This window comes from Neophocaena asiaeorientalis, unplaced genomic scaffold (assembly GCF_003031525.2).
Source record: "Neophocaena asiaeorientalis asiaeorientalis breed wild unplaced genomic scaffold, Neophocaena_asiaeorientalis_V1.1 scaffold84, whole genome shotgun sequence".
NCBI classification, from domain to species: domain Eukaryota; kingdom Metazoa; phylum Chordata; class Mammalia; order Artiodactyla; family Phocoenidae; genus Neophocaena; species Neophocaena asiaeorientalis.
Window position 1 is genome coordinate 5,275,053 of NW_020173656.1, and position 20,932 is coordinate 5,295,984.

At 47.6% G+C, this 20,932-nt stretch overlaps 1 protein-coding gene across 1 annotated transcript in view; it reads left to right on the top strand.

Annotated features, from left to right (window-relative positions):
- Positions 1-20,932, top strand: part of KLHL29 (kelch like family member 29) — a 314,685-nt gene that overhangs the window by 64,589 nt on the left and 229,164 nt on the right. The gene's annotated exons all lie outside the window — the stretch shown is intronic.

Genomic DNA, 20,932 nt, shown 5'->3' on the forward strand with positions numbered 1-20,932 from the left:
AATGTACAGTCTTGATGTTTTGTATAACTTTGATAAACATTCTGTACAAAATCCTGGGCTTATTTTTGAAAAGATGCAGATTATACATTTTAAAGCAGTTATTTCTTCTGCTTTTTCTGTTCCCTTTTCGAATCATATCAGACAGCTGAATACTTATTTACTTATTTCATTTGCACAGTCTCTATGATTGTCAGAATGCTCAGCTCATAGGTCTCTGATTTTTGCTGTCCCTCTATTCTTGCATTTTTCTACAATCCTCCCTCTTGCCCAGATCTCTTCCACAATGAGTGTGCTTTTTCAATTCCATACGACCACTGTTTCTTGGTGCCTGCCTCCCACCAGACTCTATGCCAAGTGCCAGGTGTAGGGGGTGGAAGAAACAGCCAGGCTGCCTTTCTCTCGGTATCACATTCCACAGAGCCTGGCACTTATAAAGAACTAAGGGTTTTATGCTGAGTTTGACAACTTATAGAAGCAGAAGGTGGGGGCCCATTTATATTTTTTCTCAAGTCCACACCCCATGTGCAATCAGTTTGTAGTCTCTGGAGATAAACTTACTGTGAATTTATTAAGACCTCCCTTTGATGCCTCCAGAACAGACGCTTCACGTGTCTGTTGCTTTTGGTAAAGTTGTTGCCTTTAGTCCCTTAAATAATCAGCAACAACGTTTCGTTTCACCCCTAAAGTTAGACCACTTCTACGAAGTCTGGCCTTTCATGACCGATTTACAACAGTCTGTAAAGGAGTTAACTAAATATATATTTTATAAGTGCCATGTAATTCAGAGTTACAGTTCAGGTTGAAAACAAGGCTTGTCAACTTAACCTATTTTAACTTAAAAGTGTTTGTAGCTTTGTTTAGTTTGATTAGTTGTTGGTTGGTCTACTGTTACTATCATCATTGCCATCATCACTGATTTGCCCATCTGTTTTCAGGGAAGGTTTTTGTTAAAACCAAATAAATAAATAGAAATCCAGTGAATGTAAGATAGTTTTGGTTATGAATTGTATTCATCTTTCTGCTCAAGAACTTCCTCTGAGGGCAGACAAGTTTGCCATTGGGTGAAGCGTCCGTGGAGGGATGGTCTCCTGCTTCCCTTAATTCTACCATGACATGGTCAAGCATGCTCTTCGGCTCATTTGTTAGCCCCTGTTATACAATGAATTATGTCTCCCCAAAATTGATATGTCAAAGCCCTAACCCCCAGGACCTCCGAATGTGACTGTATTTGAAGATAGGACCTTTAAAGATGCAATTAAAGTTAAGGGAGTCAGGGCTTCCCTGGTGACGCCTTGGCTGAGAGTCCGCCTGCTGATGCAGGGGACGCGGGTTCGTGCCCCGGTCCGGGAAGATCCCACATGCCGTGGAGCGGCTGGGCCCGTGAGCCATGGCCGCTGCGCCTGCACGTCCGGAGCCTGTGCTCCGCAACGGGAGAGGCCACAACAGTGAGAGGCCCGCATACCACAAAAAAAAAAAAGGGAGTCATATGGATGGACCCTAATCCAATCTGACTGGTGTCCTTAGAAAAAGAGGAACTTTAGACTCATAGAGACACACCAGGGATGTGTGGACACACAGAGGAAAGACTGTGTGAGGACACAGTGAGAAGGCTGCCATATGCAAGCCAGGACGATAGGCCTCAGGAAAACCCAGAGCTGCTGCACCTTGACCTTGGACTTCCAGCCTCCAGAACTGTGAGAAAACTAATCTCTGCTGTTTAAGCCACCCCATCTGTGGTATTTTGTCATGGTAGCCTAGCTGACAGAGATAGCCACCAAGCCTATTTCAAAGGATTCCACTTCTGAGCAGATTCCAGTGTGATGACAAGAGCCAGCATCCCCTCCATTTCTGTAAGTGGAGAAGCCAAGGCAGAGGAGACCCCAGGCTCCTGACGCAGTGGGGCAGGGGCTGAGGGGGAGCCGCCTCTGCGGGACCCCCAGCAGGGTCCCCCTGGTGGCCCAGTGCTCCTAGGGCTGTGCCAGGGACCCAGGAAGATGCAGTGGGAAGATGCAGGCAGGAGGGCGTTCTAGAATCCTTGGAGCAGTGACTGGGGCTTTGTGCAGGAGTGTTCCTTCTCTTTTCCATGGATCCTAACAAAACGTCTGAGCACTAAATCTGAAACTCTTTCTCTAGTAAAGCCACGTGGTGCCTGCGTCTAGCACCCACGAGGGAAGAGCCGGAAACATTCTCCCACGCCAGCCCTGCGGGCTTCTGGCTACTTGTGCTCGGATGTAATGTTCACATTGCGTTTTCTGTTCCTGCCACATTTAACACTTCAGCCTGGATGCAGCTTTATCACTGCTTTGGGAATTTTCTACAACTTATTTATGAGTATTAAAATTCTGGAGTCTTCCCCCACCAGGATGGCAGCTCCAGAAGAAGCCTGCATGGTAGTCCAGGAACCTCCAGGGCTGGCCGCTGGATGTACCCAGGCTGGTTTGAAATGTGCTAACAGGGCCCAGCTTAGCCAGCACTGGACTCAGGGAGGCGGGAGGCAAGGTCACTGCGGGTCACACTCGCCACGGAAGAAGCGGGCCTGGGCGGAAGGGAGCTGAGTGGTGGCCATCAGCATCTCAGGTGTGGGGGGCAGTGCAACTGGGATCCAGCGTGTTCCGAGGCCTGTTGGCCTTTCCCAGGTGTTTGCTGAGACCCACCTGTGTGTTTTGCGCTTCCTGATCCAGGGGTTGGAGCTGGCAGGGGTGGTGACAGAGGCAGGAGGAGGGTAAAGCAGGCCCTGCTCTGCCATAGTGCAGGGTAGAGAGAAAGGGTTGCAGCGACCATTATAGGAGGATGTTTGACAAAAGGCTGAACTCAGAATGAGCTCTGAACAAGGAATGGCGAGGTCTTTGGGGGCTGAGGTAGTGAAGGTGATCTTTTACTCTGGGTGGTGGTTGCATTGAGCTGCAGGCTTCCGCAGGTTTGGCAAACAGGAGGGAGGGACAGCCAGGGGTTACTAGTTCTGTCCTTGGGTCTGTCCCTTTAGGGGTTTTGCTGTGTCCTGGGCTCCTTTCCCACCCAGGACCCCCGCTGTGTGGTTTGGACTTCTTTGGACCCATGGAGTCCCCCCAGTGTCCCTGAAGTAGGGTGGCTCGGAAATTGCCTCTTCTTCCTTTAGGGCTGTCACAGGATTTTGACAGGATCCAGCGGGCATGGGGTAGCCAGTAAGAGTTCCCCTGTCTCTGAAGCACCGGAAACAAGGGCCCCATAGTCAGATGAATGGCCCCCTCCTTCCCTGTGGTGACCAGTCGGCTGGGAATCCAAAGAAAATTCAAGGATCCCCACCCCTGGGGAAAAGAGCGGGGGTCAGCTCATTAATAATTGCCCTCATTATTCTAATGCAGGCCTGCAGTGGCCAGCATTGCCCTAGAGAAGGCTTATTTCAGTCACTCAGCAGATAACAAGGCATCTGTTAGAAACTTATTTATTCCTTGCCTGTTTACTCTTCATCTGGTGAATTTGTATCGAATGTCTGCTTTCTGCTAGGCCCTAGTGCTCCAGCCTAGAGCAGGGGATGGCAGACTTTTTCTGTAGAGTAAATATTTTAGGCTTTGAGGGCCATGTTGTCTCTGTTGCAGCTACCCAACTCTTGTAAGGCCAAAGCAACCGTAAGCAATACATAAGCCCATGGGTGTAGCTTCGTTCCAGTACAACTTTATTGACAGGCATTGGGCTAGATTGGCCCAGAGGCCACAGATAGCTGCTCCCCGCCCCCGGACTGGAAACACAGAATTAGACAAAAGTAGACATGGTCTCTGTCTGTATGGAGCTTACACTGTAGGCAAGGAAGACAGGAATTAATCATATAATCGCAAACATAAATTATAATTAGAACACGGGTGCTTGAAGGAGAGAGAAGCTCTCATAGCTCTAGAAATGGGGGTGTGATACAGTCTCAGGTCAAGTCAGGCTTCCCTCAAGAGTTGATGCCTGAGTTGGGCTCTGAATCAGCATTAACCAGGTGAAGAGAGGGAGGAAACAGTGCATGGAAGGGCCCTGTGACAGGAGTATGGAACATTCTGGAAACTGAAAAAAGGCCAGTGTGGAGGAGTGTAGAAGAGGACAGAGAGGAGGAGTAAGATGAGGCAGGATGGGAAGTAGTAATCAGTCCATGCACAGCCTTGGGGGGCGGCTTAAAGCAGGGGAGTAACAGGATCCGATTTGCATTTTGAGGAAAACCTCTTTGGCTGCAACATGAGAACAGATCGGAGAAAAGCAAGTGAAGATTCAGGGGAACCGAGTGAAAGGACCGTTGCGAGAGAGAGAAGTGGCAATGGGGGTAAAGAGAAGTAGATGAAGATAAAGATTTCAGAAGGGGTGTTGATGGTGTGGGGATGGAGGGAGAGGCTCCTAGGTGTCAGGTTTGTACAGTCGGATGGTTAGCGGTGCTGTCTGTCTACTGAGACCAGAGCACTGGGAAAGTCCCTCGTGCTTTGTTTTGTTTGGGTCAGAGGAAGGGGCCTGGCAGGTTGAGTTGCCATTGAGACATCAAATTAGAGATGTCGGATAAGCAGGTGAGATGTACAGATCTGGAGCTCAGAAGAAAGGTAGGGGCTGGAAATCATATGTTTTACGGAATCATCAGCACATGGAGGGTAATCGACGCCCTGAGCATGGGTTAGACAAGCTGGGGCAAGAGAAGAGAGTAAAGCAAAGGGAAGAGAGATTAGAGAAAATCCTCAAGGAACTCTGATATTTAATAGCCAGAGAGAGAGGAGTGTTCCTGCAAAATAGACTGAAATAGCAACCAAGGGAGTAGGGAAAAAAGTATGAGATTGTGGGCTTCCCTGGTGGCGCAGTGGTTGAGAGTCCGCCTGTTGCTACAGGGGACACGGGTTCGTGTCCCGGTCCGGGAGGATCCCACATGCCGCGGAGCGGCTGGGCCCGTGAGCCATGGCCGCTGAGCCTGCGCGTCCGGAGCCTGTGCTCCTCAACGGGAGAGGCCACAACAGTGAGAGGCCCGCGTACCGCAAAAAAAAAAAAAAGTACGAGATTGGGAAGGAAGTGTTTAAGCAAGGCTCGTGTTCAGCTTGTACACACAGCACAATGGGACTGACTGATAATGCCCAGTGACCATTCTGACTCATCAGTGCATCCCCTGTGATTGGTTGGTGCCCATGCCATGCCAGTCGTTTATATCATGATTATCACCCCTGCTTTCAAGGAACAATCATCAGTGTGGGATGGCAAACAGGATGAAGAATGGAAACCTTCCATTGGATTTACCCACAAGTATATCGTTGGTGACCTTAGCAAGAGAACTTGAGGTGGAGTGACGGGCTGAGGAGTGAGCTGAGGAAGGAATGGGAGGTGAGCTAGTAGACAGGAGACCCAGGCAACCATTGAAGAAGTTTTGCTGGGATGCAGAGGAGCTGAGTAGGACAGGTAGAGGGGAAGCCGGAAGGGGATGGGAGTGGGGGGAACTGAAATTTTTCTATAAGATGTTAAATGATGAGAATGACTTATTTGTTCAACATGCCTTCTGTGTATATAGTCACTTACCAAACTTGTATCTATCTCATTCATTTATTCATTATTTGATCCAACATGTTTATCTCATCCTTGGCAGAGATATTTACTATGTTACGAGCACTGAATTCATTTGACTTCTTTCCTTTTCAATGGGCATTTATTGAGCGCTTACTGTTTGTCAAGTACTGGACTAGGTCCCACTGATAGAGAAATGAATAAGTTATAGCCTATGTGTTCAAGTGACTTATAGTTTAGTGCAGTGCTTATCAACCCGGGGTAATTTTATCCCCTTCCCTTTCCTGGGGGACACCAGGCAATGTCTGGAGATATATTTTGTTGTCATAACTTGGAGGCAGGGGGTGTGAGGGGGAAACTAGGGATGCTACTGGCATCTAGTGGGTGGAGGCCAGGGATGCTGCTAAACGCCCTGCAGAGCACAGGGCAGCCCCCCAACAAAGAGTATTGGTCCAAAACGTGAATAGAGTGAAAAGTGCCTCAGTAATTGGTCACTGCAGGAGTTCTGAGCTTGACCACTTAGGCACCGCTGTGGAGCTGACCAGGCAGGAGATGAGGGACAGAAATGAGGGGGCAAGATGCCCGCTCAGAAGCTTCCAGTAGTGCAGGGTGGGGGCCCCATGGCCAGTAAGGCTGAAGTCGCTAGAGTAGGGCTGAGGCCACTGATACCAAGTATTTTGGATTTTGTCTATTCAGTGGGAAGCCACTACAGGGTTTCCAATGAGAGGAAACCAGATCTGTGTCTTAGGAAGATCATTCTGGTGGCAGACAAGAGCAAACAATAACCATTAACATTTATTAAGAACCTACTCTGTATCAGTAGGTTTCCGAGTACTTTATTGAATTACCTCATTTAATCTGGCAGCCTATGTGGAAGTGCTCTTCTTCCCATTATACAGCTTAGGAGACTGAGGCAGAGGGGTCAAGAAGCTTGTGAATGGGGGAGCCAGCCCTTGACTGACACTGGGCTCATGCACAAGCGTGAGATAGCCTGTGGTTCTTCCGGTCTCCCAAGTTGGGTCTGGGCTCTGGAACCAGACTGCAGAGTCCACAGGGTGTCAATTCATAACTCATATGTTCCAGCTCTCCCTGCAACTGCTCCAAAAATTCCATGCCTGCAGCTTTGAAAAGTGTGGCCTTAAGGTAGCCAGTTTAATTCTTCCTGATTAGGAGTTCTCATGTAGCTCTTAATTTTTCAGAGACTTTGTAGCTGAAATGCCCCCATGAAAAGAGAAACACATGCTTCTGGGAAATCAAATCCACTCTTTGCTGCTTGAGACCATTAAGTGGACCCCAGTAACCTCATGGAACTCCCCTATCAGGACGCCCCACCTCACTATCAAATGCACCTTTTCGCCTCTATTTTTGCTGGGTGTGGGAGGTAGGTGGATTTGCATGACTAATAAAATTTAAAGTAGGTCTCAGGGCCCAAAGCTACATCATTAGCCAGCACAGATCCTGCTTTCCTAGGTTTTGATTACAGTGGCTCCTCCTCCAATTAGGAGGGATGGTTGAGTGTGACAGCCCCTGGCCCATGACTGACAGACAGAAAAAGCTGGAGGCTGGGCTTGCAGGTGGAAGGGACTGCACCCCAGATAGAGGGGAGGAGAGGATTTTGCTGCTCAGGGAGGTCAAGGGTGTGGACAGAGGTGGGACCAGAGGACTCCCGCCTGGCACTTTTTAGCAGGGCTCCTCCCATTTAGAAAGAAGACTGGAGATGCGTTTTCATATTTACATATGCTTTTAAATAAATGTGAACTTCATTTTTTTAAAGCAGTGGCAACATTCTGGCAAGGCAGAGGAAATGCAAACTGGTCTGGGATCCAGAAGAGAAGGCAGGTGTCAGTGCAGCAAATAACCCGCTACCAGGGGATTCTTTGAGGTTGGCTTATGACCAGTGAGTTCACAGCCCCAAAGTATCCCCACCTGATAGATGCAGAGCCTAGGCCCAGCTGCTGTCACATGGGGTGTCCGTGCAAGAAGCCATGTTCTCCTCTTGCACTGATGGTGGGAATGTAAATTTGTGCAGTCACTATGGGAAACAGTATGGAGGTTCCTTAGAAACTAAAAATAGAGCTACCAACATGGATGGACCTAGAGATTTTCATACCTAAGGTATCATACTGAGTAAAGTAAGTCAGACAGAGAAAGACAAATGTTATGTAGTGTCACTTATATGTGGAATCTAAAAATTACTACAAATAAAAAAATGCTATTTACAAAACAGAAACAGACTCATAGACATAGAAAACAAACTGTTACTGTACCAAAGGGGAGGGGGGAAGAGGGATAAATTAGGAGTATGGAATTAACAGATATACACTATTATATATAAGACAGATAAGCAACAAAGATTTACTATAGAGCACAGGGAAGTATATTCAATATCTTGTAATAACCTATAATTAAAAATCTGAAATATATATATATATAAAACTGAATCAGTTTGCTGTACACCTGAAACTAACACAATATTGTAAATCAACCACAGTGCAATTTTTTAAAAGTCATGTTCTTATTTTCAGGTTTTCTTCTCGTTTTACTTCTTCCTTTAAGGATTCTGTGATAGGTCGGAAAATTCTCCGGGCTTCAGTTTTCCCATCTGCCCAATGAAGGGGCTGTTGCACTAAAGACCTTCTCATGTCCCTAAGTGGGTTTGATTTGTAGACTAAATTTAGCCTTTGCCAGGATGGCAACTGTACACCTACAGTGCTAAGAAAACTAACTTTACACCCAAATATAAGGCAGTTGCCCACGTTCCCAACTAAAAGGGCTCTGAGAAATGTTTTAGCCACTATGTGAATATATGAATATTTTTGGAATACAGTATAAATGAAACAACAAACTGTTACTTAAAATATGTAATTAATTACTTTAGTTACACATCTTTAAAATTATAAAATATCTAAGCCGTCAATTTTTAAATAGTGCTTTCTCCCACTTATATTTCATGAGTCTATCCAAACCTGTCAGGTGCAGTTTCAACTCCAGAGTGTGTTTTGTTCCCAGTGTATTTTTTTATCCCTAGAGCAGCTTTCTGAGTCCTCTGATAGTTTTCCAGAGCTGTGAGCCTCACTTCCATCCACGTTTTCAAGAGACGGCAGAGACAGCACTTTTTGAATCCATGGATTATGTCTTCCTTTAAAATTGTATCCCAAGCCACAGGTCCCAATTCCCATAAATTGAGGCAGTTATGTTTTGTTTTTTCATTTGCTTTATAGGTGGCTATTCATGATCTCTTGCAGCAATTAACCATTGTTGGGTTTCTTTTTAAAGCGACTTTTAAAAGTCTTGTTTACAATGACATCCAAACACTGAAATAATGAAGTCATAATCCCAAGAGTAATTACTGCATCTGTGTTAACTAAATCAGGTGGGAGAGTGCACTATAAGATGAGACTTTTTATTGATGTAGAATCCATCAAATTGGATATTGGATATATTGAATTTAAGGCAACACCCTTTTTATTGTAGTGTAGTTGATTTACAATGTTGTATTAATTTCTGCTGTACAGCGAAGTGACTGTACATATATATACATCCTTTTTTATATTCTTTTCCATTATGGAACACCCTTTTTTCTGAGGGATAACAGGAGATGCAGGGGAAAGATGGTCATATATTTGGGCCTAGTCAAAAAATTATAATTTATCAAATTCTCCTTTAACACCCATCAGCTTATGGCATTGCACATAGGAGCATCTCTTTGCTGGCTGTTCAGTAGTTGATGTCTGTCAACGTAGGCAGACATGTCTGATGGATCCAGATCACAGAAAATGGTGCTGGGTCTGCTGCCCCACCAAGAACTCTGGCCGCCATCTTTCGCCACTTCCCAAACACCAGTACATAACTGCAAAACCCTCCTGGCCACCTTTCTGCCGACCTGTCACTGGGCTTTTGTGTAGTTTAATGAGCATAGAGTCGTTTGGAAATATGCGCTGTGCTCCACAAAAGGAAATAGTAATGTAATCAGAAATCATTATATTCTAGCACTTCAGCACTATTGCTACTATTAATGTCCATTATCACTGTATTACCTGAAATGTGTTTAACAGTCACAGGCACTAATCAAGGTGCCTGTCCTGGAGAATGTGTATTCTATCTGGATCATACTATGTATTGTGCTGTGACTGTTCCACATTTTTTTCAGATAATTGGAACCTGCTACTTCATACTCTGAAAAATAATGTAGTGGGTGAAGCCCTGAGAGGTTCAAAGCCTATGCTTACGTCAGGGAAAGAATGCAATTTCCATGCAGAATGATTATAATATTATTCAGTGATTACATGGGGGTGGGGGTGGGTCTGTTTTTGTTAGAGTTTTGAAAGTAGAAAATTGAATTCCATCCAAGTAATCAGAGGTTATGAGTTTCCAGCACAGTATGTTTGCACATGTTGGAGGCTCATTTTCCCAGAGTCCTCCCCAGCCCGGTAACCCCTGAGCCTTTGCTGGCCTCTAGGGACAGACCTGAAGTGCCTACGAGTTAATTCACTGACAGGAGCTCTCAGCCGATGAGAAATGGGAATTGGCGGCAGATACTCCAGCTTCCTCACGTCTCAGGTGGGACAACACTGAGACATGTCCCTCTCTGTCCCCCAGAGGTCCCCAGGGACATTGGCCCAGGTGCCCACAGTGGAGACCTGCATATTTAGGGCAATCTCTGTCGGCTTCCTTCACTTACCGGTCTCGCCTCCCCACTCACCTGTCTGAGCTTTCTGGCATCACTCTCCAGATAAACCACTTGCCTCAATCCTTGTCTGGGTGGGTTCTGCTTCCCAACAGAGGTACACCTGGCGCCCCAGCTCTCCCTTCCGACCTGGAGAGCACCCAGAGGCCTCTTTGGATCCCTCTGTCCTTTAACCTGGCAGCACACAGAAGTCTTAGAGTTTTAAGGCATCATTGTCCTGACAAATGAAAACTCTGAACTTTTTTTTGGTCAGGAAGGTGATGGGTATAATTTATTTCTCCCTCTTCTCTTGATTATTTTTACCCCATTCAAGTGAGACAAGATGATTTAATCCGGGTTGTATTTTAAATGCCCATAATTGATGTCCTCAGAGCATGAATCTATGTGCTCTTAGAAATTTATGCATAATCTTAATAGACTTGTCAATGGCAACCCTTCCTCATCTAAACAGGCTGCTTGCAGACAGATCACTTAATTCGCTCCCCAATGTTCTTTTTCCTACGTGGTTGCTCCATGGCTGACAGCAGATGATCCCATTATGAACACATTTGACACAGCATGAGCTGTGGGGATGAGCACCCTCAAGGTCCTCTGCTGTGGCAAGCAGTGTGTGTCTCCCTCTCACTCAGAAGAGGAGGGTCCCAGCGACCAAGGCACCTGAACAGGTGCTGAGGCTGCAGTCCCCGGTAGTACGCAGCAGCTGATGGGTGCTCCAGCTTACCTGTGCTATCAGAGGTTGTTGATGCCACGCCCATTCCCCAGCCTGGGGATCGCCTGCTGACAGTTCTTGCTTCCTGCCTTTCTCTGTGTGGGAGTGCCCAGCCCATTCATGGGGCAGGCTGGAAGTGCTGGGGGGATTGATACCCCAAAGCACTTGGCATCCAGTGAGAGGTGGGAGGTCATGAATAAATACCCCAGCTTCCTTCCTCATCTCTTGGTGGGACAACTTTAAGATAGGCTCTACCCAGCCTCTCAGAGCATCCCCAGTAGGAATAAGCCCCCAGTTGCCCAAGCGGGGACCCACTGGTTAATGCTTTCTCGACTGACTTTTCCCTGTCTCCTTTCTCACATCTCTGCTTCCTCATGTGCTTCCTTGGGTCTACTCTTAAAAAAAGAAAAAAAGAAAGACAAAAACCCACTTATGCCGAAATCAGTGTTTCAGGGGCCACTTTGGAGGGGAACTCACACTAAGACATCTGTCCTTCTGAATGTCTTCAGGTTGATCTTTCAGATGTGCTCATCCTCCAGGACCTAAATTAGGGCCTGGCATGGAGCTTCCTGCACCCAGGAGCTCTGCTTCCTCTGACCACCTTCAGCTCCACCAGCATAGTTAACTCAGCCCTCACTGTCTACAGCCTTGGGACCTCCCCTGTTTCTGCACGTGGGTGTGTGATGGAGTCGACACCAACTTTGCCAGCTCCTAGCTGACCTGCACGTCTGTCTGAGAGATGATGGTGCTCCAGCCACATCCTCGGTTTGGAGTGAAGAGCAGAGATGCCCAGCAGGGTGGAGGATGGGGTAGCCAGACAACACTGTGGGGGAAAAACCCCTCCTTCCAAAGATTGATGCGGGTGCTATTGGATTATTTGCGCCATTTCTGTCTGCTGGGGTAATTGCAAGGCGAGTACCTTGTGTTCCAAGGGAAAAATGTTCTCTGGATGTGGTAATCTTTGCCATGCCTGCTTGTGACAGAGAGAACCACATCAAGTTCTAAATTTTCTCAATGGAGTGAGATGTGTATCATGTGTAATAAAACATAAACAAGCCGTTAAGAAACATCTATGTGTTTCTTTTTGTCAACCTTTAGATGCGTTAAAGCCAACCACAATTTTATATGAATTCTAGATGATATGTAGTATTTTTATTTGCTACTTCTTTGCTAAATGTTTCATATAAAACTGAAGAGGAAAAAAAAAAAAAACACAGTCCCACATATAAAAGAAGCAGCAGATGGCTAAATGTGACCGTGGGAGAGAAGCAGTGAATGAGTGGGTTCAGAACAGAGGCTCCCCCACTGGGTATGGGCCCGAGGTGGAGCGGAGGGAAGTTCATGTATGAGGGAACCTGTGTTCATTAGCCATTTGCTTCCACTGTGTTCTAAGTAGCCCATTAGTATTCAGGAGAATCTACAGGTATCTTTGTTATGGCTTTTTTTTCATCTTTTAAATGTACATATAAATGAGTATGTATTATTTATAGATGTCTTTGGATTTAGAAACATCGAGCTTGAAAAGTAATGCAGCAGGGAATATTTGATTTACTGCTCACTGGAAAGGAGAGCGAAGAGAGGGGGACTTTCTGCAGGAAGGAAAACTGGGTTGGGGTAAGTTGCTTAACCTTTCTAGGGGACTTTCCTGGAATCTTCAGTTACAGTTAAACTGTAGAGAGATGAGTGGGTGTGAAAGGGCAGCGGCCAGAGAGTTTGGAAGCCGGCTTTGTGGTCCCAGCTCTCCTGCTAATCAGCTGTGTGACCTTGAGCTTGTCACTCACTGGTCTTGCCTTTGGTTTCTTGCCCGTATCTGGACATCAAGCCATGCCAGGCTGTGGCCCAGTGATTTGGTGCATTCGTATTGACTGCTGTGGGCTCTGACCGGACTCCTTGGGTGCTGGGTTAGTTTGCAGAATTGCCGTGAGGTTGATGAGCCGTGGTTGCATGTTTTTTCGGATGGAACGTGAAGCTCTGGTGTGATCAAGCCACTTGCCTGCATACTTTGGTAGAGACCAGGAAAACAGAATTAGCTTCTCATTCTATTTTCAGTTCCTAGGCTGTTTCTATATTGGCCAAGAAAAGCAGAGAACTTACAGAAATTCCTGGTAATGACTGCTTTCTGCCTGGGTATGGAGAAACTTGCCTGTCTATGGTTTATTTTTAAATGGATAACTCATCATATCTGGGTAAAAAGTACTGTAATCTCCAAAGACTTTTCTTTCACATTTTTTTTTTCTCTCTGAGAAACAGCCTCAGATCTATTCAAATAAAATAGTTTTCTACTGGGTGAGGAAGTAATGCCTCTCAGACCCACTTGGGGCTGGGAAGGGGTTTTCAGCCGCTGGCCCTATGGCTTGGATTCGGAGGAGAGGGGTAGAAGCCATGAAAGCATCTGCCCTCAGGCCTGGAGTTTAGCAGTTGCTGGGGAGGAGGAGAGGAGGGGCTAAAAGGCTGAAAGTTAAAGGCTGAAAGTGTCCTCTTGAGGGAAATTCAGGGAGATTAGCTACAGAGGGCAGGAAGTGGTAACTGACCAGTGTCAGATAGACCCAGGACAACTACACACACGGTCAGCCCATTGGTCAACTAGCCCCCAAGGAAGATCCCTCCCCATTCATTTGTCCTCTGCGTGCTCACTTCTGTGGAGAGGTGGTGGGAAAGAAGGCCCCCACCTTCCCCGTGGCGCTGTAGGTACTGCAGGGATACCTATTCTGTGCTTCAGTTGGCAGGCTATAATAATAACGTTACGGCCACCAGTTAATATGTGCCATGGGCTATGCCAAGTGCCTTTCTTACACCCAAACATTTAACTCTCAGAACAAACATGGATGTTCAGAAATAGCATCCCCATTGTACAGAGGAGGAGGCTGAGGCAGGGGTGGGAGTGGCATGGAGGGTCTGCCATTAAGCTTAGAGATTTAGACCCAGGTCTCTTAAGATTATCCATCTTCCATGCTCTTGACCACCCAGGTGTGTCAGGGACTAAGATGAAAATCCAAGGTGAAGCTCTGATTGTGCCATGGAGCGAGGCTGCAAGGTTCAGACTTGGGAGAAGGGGTTCCCAAACCTCTCTGCAACTCCCTGGGGAGACCACAAACCCACCGAGTCTAAAAGCCCACCTTGTTTTACTCTGTGAAGCCGCATTTTCCCCATCACTTCTCTCTAAAGCTGTCAAGAGGCCAAGGACCAAAGGGGCATGAGATGCCGAGCAACCCTGAGCCCTGGCAGCTGAGGTGTCAGCCGGACCTGGCTCGGTCCAGACCCTGACAGTGAGCAGACACTGGATCCATGAACTTGTTTGGTAGTTGTGTCTCCTGTCCCCACGGCTGTCTCCCACCCCCTGACATGTACAGCTGTGGGCCCCATAGAGGACCGATGTGGTAGCTAAGTGAGTGCCTGGGACACAGGTCAAAGGCTCCCCTTAAGAATCGAGGCAGGGCTTCCCTGGTGGCGCAGTGGTTGAGAGTCCGCCTGCCGATGCAGGGGACACGGGTTCGTGCCCTGGTCCGGGAAGATCCCACATGCCGCGGAGCAGCTAGGCCCGTGAGCCATGGCCGCTGAGCCTGCACGTCCGGAGCCTGTGCTCCGCAACAGGAGAGGCCAAAACAGTGAGAGGCCCGTGTACTGCAAAAGTAAAAATTAAAATTAAAAAAAATAATAAATAAATAAAAAGAATCGAGGCAAACAGCCCCAGGATCTGTCACCAGGAAAGGGACAGCCTCTGAGAAGAAATTGGAACAGGGAAATTGGGAGGGAAGTCCTAGTCTCTCTGGGCTCTACGTGTGGGTCCAGACTTGAGGTGGGCTCTTGCCTGGCTGGGAATTCCAGTGTGCTCAATGCTAAGATGGGGGCTGCCCGATGGAGCCAGGATGGAACCTCCTGGAGACCAGCGGGGGCACCAGCTTATCAGGCCACGTTCTACTTCCTCTTTCCACTGCTCTCACCCCTCCTGGCATATTGTTCTGTTTTACTCCCCAAGACTCTAGATAAGTCTTATCCAAATGTTACAGCCTGGCCCCAGGAGTGCAGGGAGAACCAAGGGAAGAGACTTGTTCACATCTGAGTCAGAGTTTTAAGTGGGCAGCATGGTCTTGCGGGTGGAGACTCCACAGATGCCCCACCCACATGGCCACCTGGACAGCACTGAAGAGGAAGGTACTGTGGTTCTCGGCACCAGGAAGGAGAGCGACACCCATACCCACCGCAATCCAGCTCCGCACATCCCCAGCTGGCCTTCCTGTCGGTGAATTAGGGATGCCGGCCCCTGTCCTGCCTCTCCTGGGGTCCACGTGGCCATCTAATGAGGGAAAGAAGATGCAGAAACACTCCAAAGAGCCCATGGCACCAGGCAAATGTGAAGCATCATCATTAAAAGCTTAAATTTACGGGTCTGAAGGAGAAGCAACATCTGGGAAGGAATTATTACAATTTAAAGGGAGGATGCAGGCTTGTTTATAAGAGTGAAATCTGGAAGCAATGTCTGATTCTTTTTTTTTTTAAACTGGTTTGTATTCCAATCATGCGGCTGTGGTGTGAATGTCCAAATGTTCGAAGCAAAATTGTAGAAAGTGAGTTGAGTCTTGGAGGCAGTTTCCTTCCTTCAGCAGAGCCTTACTGAGCATCTACTACGTGCCAGGTGCTGCATGCCCTGCCCACATCTTCCTGCCGCCATGGGCGAGTGGGTGTAACAGATTTGCTGGAGCCTCTGCCCTTCTCTCCAGCCTGCAGCCCTCAGGAAATGCAAGGTCTTTCCAGTCCTGGATCCCGTGACAGGAAAGCCTCTATAAATTTGTGGGGGGCTCTGAGTGGTGGGGCTGAGTTGGTGGATTCCTAGTTAATTGAAGTGGGTCTGCCTTGCAACAAGGAAAGAGTTTGTGTCGGGGGAACTGCTTTGCAACCTTTTTTTTCTGAAACATTTCAGCCTAGGTTTCTGGCAGAGCCCTGTCGTGACAAAACTTAGGATCCAGTCAGGCCACGGGCACCCCGTCGTCCTTATCTCCCCATTCTCCTCGCCCAAGCCAGCCGAGCGGAACCAGGAGATAGGCCATCGCGAAGCCTCCTTTGGTGACACTGTGTTCTTATCTTGATATTCTCCAGGGATTCGCCCAGGAGTGTCTGTACTCCAGAGAGTGCAGAAAAACTTCTGGAGAGGAGTTTTCAGGAGGAGAAGGGGTGAAGGCAGGGGGAGGAGGTCCGGGAAGCAAGAGCAGGTGTGTGTCTGATCACAGAAGTGGAGGAGAGCTGGGGCTGTCCGGGGCAGGAGGCTGGACATGGCAGGACACTGGGAGGAGTCCAGACTGGCCTGGGTTCTTGCGGCCCCTGCCATGGAGGGACTCTGGCCAGGGAGTGACTTGACCCATTCTGGGGTTGAGCACCACCCCTTAGCAGTAGCCGGGATGTGGGCCAGGTGAGAGTTGGGGAGGCCTCGCCCCAAGCAGCCACAGCAGAGATTGGAGAGAACTGTTCTGAGCAGTGCCATGGGAGGCGGCAGTGCAGGGCCCCGCGATGAGGGTCCGGCAGTAGCAGCTGTGGAGGAAGGTCAGTCCCGAATGCACGCAGTCTCAGGCAGGCAGAGGTGACATGGATTGGTGGAGCAGGGAAGCTGCAAGAAAACCTCAGTGCCGTGGTTTTGACCCACCAAAGCTCCACCCTACCCATCAGAATCCTCCTCCTTTTCTCTCACGGGAAAGAATTTCACGTAATTTTTCTCTTGGGGTGGGGGGTGATGATGAAAACAGTGTTGGGAAACATCGAGTTAACAGTAACGAAGAACCTGGGTGAGCTGCGGTCCTGCCGACAGAGGTCTGCGGTAGGGGCTGGGCCCGTCTGGGCTTCTCTGCTGTGAGAGGCTCTGCTCAGGGTCAGGGGGTCACTTGGGAACCTGACCACCTCCGGGGCATCTGCGAGCTGCCAAGAAGTGGGCAGTGGTGGTGGGGAGGACAGCCAATCGGGTTGTAGGGTTAGTTTGGGCTCACCAGGACCTGACTGGAATGTGGACGTCCACCGACACCTGTGCTTTTATTCAGCCCAGGGTGGTGACTGCAGAGAAAACACAGAACAGTGCTAAACTCCTCACTGATTGGGATCCCGGGAACGAGGGGGCCGAAATCCAGAACAGAGACGTGGGATGGAGGCACAAATCCAGAGCTCCACTTCCAGCTCCCTCCCACTTTCACTTGCTATGTGACTTTAGGTAAATCTTATTGTCCATGAGCCTCAGTTTCCTCATCTATAAAATGGGAATACTAATTGTAAAGTATTCACAAGCTTGTTAGAAAAGATAAATGAGAAACTGTGAACGGCTAGGCTTTCTCAACATCAGACGTTATGAAAATATTATTTTTCCCTCGATCAGGAGTCATGGCCTCTGAAGATCCTATCTTTCTTTGAAGAACACGTGCCCGTAGAAAAGCTTGCCGGGTGGTGCATCCCTATCGTGGAGAATATGTAATGGATCTCATCAGTGGCCAATTCTGGCTCCTTAATGGAAAGAAGAAGCCTGAGCATTGTGCTGGGTGGGCTCTCGTAACCGGCTTATGCTCCATCTTTGCATCTTAATTCTCCCCTTTTAAAAGCAGTGCCTTCCGGGCCCCTTGGTCCATGAACTGTCAAGAGCCTGATGGATAAACACTCAGAGAGAGTGTTTATTTTGGGGTTGGCAACATGCCTACAAGCTTTGGTGAACCCATGGTTGATGTTATTAATGGATGGCCTGGTTTTCTCTCTTCTTAAAAGAAAGAGAATGTGAATGAGAGTTCCCCTTGCAGGATACGTTCAGAGCAGACATCCAAGCCTGTGCCCGGGGTGCCAGAGGGTCCTGCACCTGGGCTGGCAGGAGGGTGGATGTGGGAGCGGGTTTTCTCACTATAGTTTACAGCCTCCAGTTCCTTTGCTTTTTTTCTTCCTTCCAAGGAAGGAAGAATCCTTGTTTCCTAGTTGGCTGAGGGGTAGTGAGCTCCCCGGGCGCTGGAATCATAATTGGGTAGCATGGTCAAGACCCAGGCAGGGCTGCTCTCTGATCCTACATCAAACGGGAGACTCCCTAATTGGTTTTTCCTCTCTTACGGCAGTTCCTCTCCAAAAAAATGATATCTTTTATAGGGAAGTAAAAAAAATCCTGGGACCCTTGTTTATTATTCTCTTCGCTATCAGTTTGGTTCATGTCAGGAACCATCTTTATTTGTAGATCTAGAGTTAGAATGGGTCTCAAAAATTTCTTTGAGTTTAATTCTGAGGATCTCCCAGCATTTAGGCAGTTATGTAACCCAGACAGCCTATTCACGGGTCCTGCTTTCATATGGGCCTTTATGCTGTCAAATTCAATTAGCATCTCTTAAGGGCCTTGAGAAGGTGAAGGACTTAAGACCAATTTCACAGGCATTGACTTATTACCTACCGTATTTTTTAAACTAAAGTAAAAAAAGTCCCTCAGCCTTTGGCTTTTTAAATTTTATTTTCCTTAAGCCTGGAAGCTGCCCTTTGATGATGAGATTAGTGGAAGAGAAACGGTCAGTTTGACCAGAGATGTCAAAGGTCAGCTCCAGAGGTAGTACCTCCATCTCCCCTGGGGTTGGAAAACCACACCTACCTCCCTGTGATTTCCAGGGTTCTTTCCTGAGGTTCATTTTCCCAGGCCATGATCTTTGGAACCTTAAGGTTTTACAGTGTTATCATGGGAATGAAATTATTACTAGAAATCAGTTTCTAGTCATTTATTTTAAAATCACTTTAAATACCATGCATCTCATTAGAGTAGAATGTGTTTCGGTTGATGGCTGTAGCTTATACAGGCCTCCCAAGAAGAAAAGGTACGGAATGAAGGGTCTGTGTACACCCCCATGTGATGGGTGTTATGGGCCAGAGATTCAAATATTAAGATAATGTCTGTTCTCAGGACGCTCAGGATTTGAATACAAGGAGTAGAGGTTGGGTGGGAGAAAACAGAGCAAGAGGAGGAAAGAGATGAAATTACTGAGGCATCAACTAATAGCAAATAGTAGCTGAGAACAGCTAGAAAGCCCTCGAGGGAGGAGCATCTGGTTGAGGTGGGCAGAGATGTCGTGAAGGAGGTGTGGCTTGCCCTGGGACTATGAGTGGACGATGGCAGTAGTGAGATGCCGATGCTGATGCTTTTGCTGAGGACGATAATTATGTACCAGTTTCTCTGATGCATTAATAACGGGAAACAAGAGTTCATAGAAATTAAATAATTTAGCCGGTGTCACAAAACTAAGGGCCATGTTAGAATTCTAATTCGGATGTCTGATTCCAAAGTCCTGCTTCTAACCATCTCTGAGAATGTATTCATTAGGGTCTTGACAGGAAACAGACACATTCAAATGTGTAATTTGAAGAGAGTTAAATGAAAGGACTATTCACAAAGGTGGCGGAGAGAGAACTGTATGGAACCCATCACCAACCGGAGCCGCGACCTTCAGTAGAGAGTCACAGCCATCCCATGAAGACAAGCAAGGAGGCAGGAAATTGGGAATAAACACCCAGCCCCACCCCAATCCCTGGTCTCCTGCTGGTGTCTGCACTGGCTGAACGTAACTGGAAGTTGCAGGGTCTCAGAGCTGGAGTGACACCCTCTCTGACAACCGGGTGAGCCTCCCAGGACACAGAACCGGATGGAAAGCCGACCTGGAGGAGCGAACAGAAGATACCCAGCACAGCCTGTGATGTCTCACACGTCAGCTCACGTTAGGATCTTTTCATAAGCACATTAGGGAACAGTCCCAGAGAACTCAGCTTTGCATGTGGTTTATTTTTGTTCGGAACTTTGTTTCGGTTATCTCCTCTAGAAGTGGCCTGTGGAGACCACAAAGGAGGAAGGACGAGGCCATTGTCATCAGAACAGTTTAGACAGCACTGGTGGCTCACCCCCCTGCACTACCCACCCCCCTCCTGTCTGGACTGTGCTGTATTTGGCACAACCCAGAGAGTCGAGCCATCTGGGTTGCAGAAAAGGGAAGTGGATTAACCTGACATTGGCAACCAAGAGGTTTGTCTCAAGAGAGGGAGAGCTCTTTCTAAGGCTTGCTGGCCAGGGTCTTGGGCTCTCAGTTAGTAGCCTTTACAGTGGCCTGCAAGGCCCTATGCTAACTGAATTCTCACCTCTCCAGCTTAATGTCCTATAGTCTCCCATGTCCAGCCACAACTGCAGATCCAGGAACACAACAGTCACGCTCCCCCCGGGGCATTTGCACTGGCTCTTCCCTCTGCCCTGAATGCTCTCCCCGGACACCTGCACAGCCCAGGCCCGTATCATCTTCCAGCGTGCTCGAATGCCATCCTCTCGTGAGGCTTATTACCCCGACCACCCTCTCTAAACTGCACCACGATCTCCCACAGTCATCTTCTGCTCTACTTCTTCTCTGATAAATAGTTCTGATGACCTTCTAATATATTGTACAATTTGTACTTATTTCTTAAGGTTATTGTTTGTTCTGTGTTTCCATCCACTAGAAGATGAGCTCTATGAGGGCAGGAATTTTTCTTCCTGTTTTGTTCACTTGTATTCCCAGAGCCTAGACACTGCCTTGACACATAAGGGGGATGCCCTTAATATGTATTGAAAGAATGAATGGGTAATTAAATGAATGAGATCCTCAAGAATCTAAAAACGGCCTGACCACTGTCCCCTAGACCTCTCTCTTCACCGACACGTAACTGCCAAGGCTCTTTCCCAGAAATACATCGATGGTTTATTATCACCAGTACTGTCAATATTTTGTGGCCAAAGAGATCGATTTAACTGTCTGCTTCACATAAGCTTGGTAGAGGAAATGTACTCACGACTTTGGTTCTGTATCAAAATTAAATGGTGACCTTGGCTTACTTTGCTTCCCCACTGAGGTTATTTCTTAATCGTAAAGGGAACACGCTATCCTTGGGAAAAATAGTATTTTTGCCACCTTCAGCTTTAAAATGGCTATTTGATATGGCCCGTGTGTGTCTGTCAGCAGCATCTGAAAAAGCTTGAGTTGAGAGGCTCCGAGAAAGACCCGTTGCATCGTCGGAGAGAAGCTCGTCATAAGGTGGAATTAGTTTAC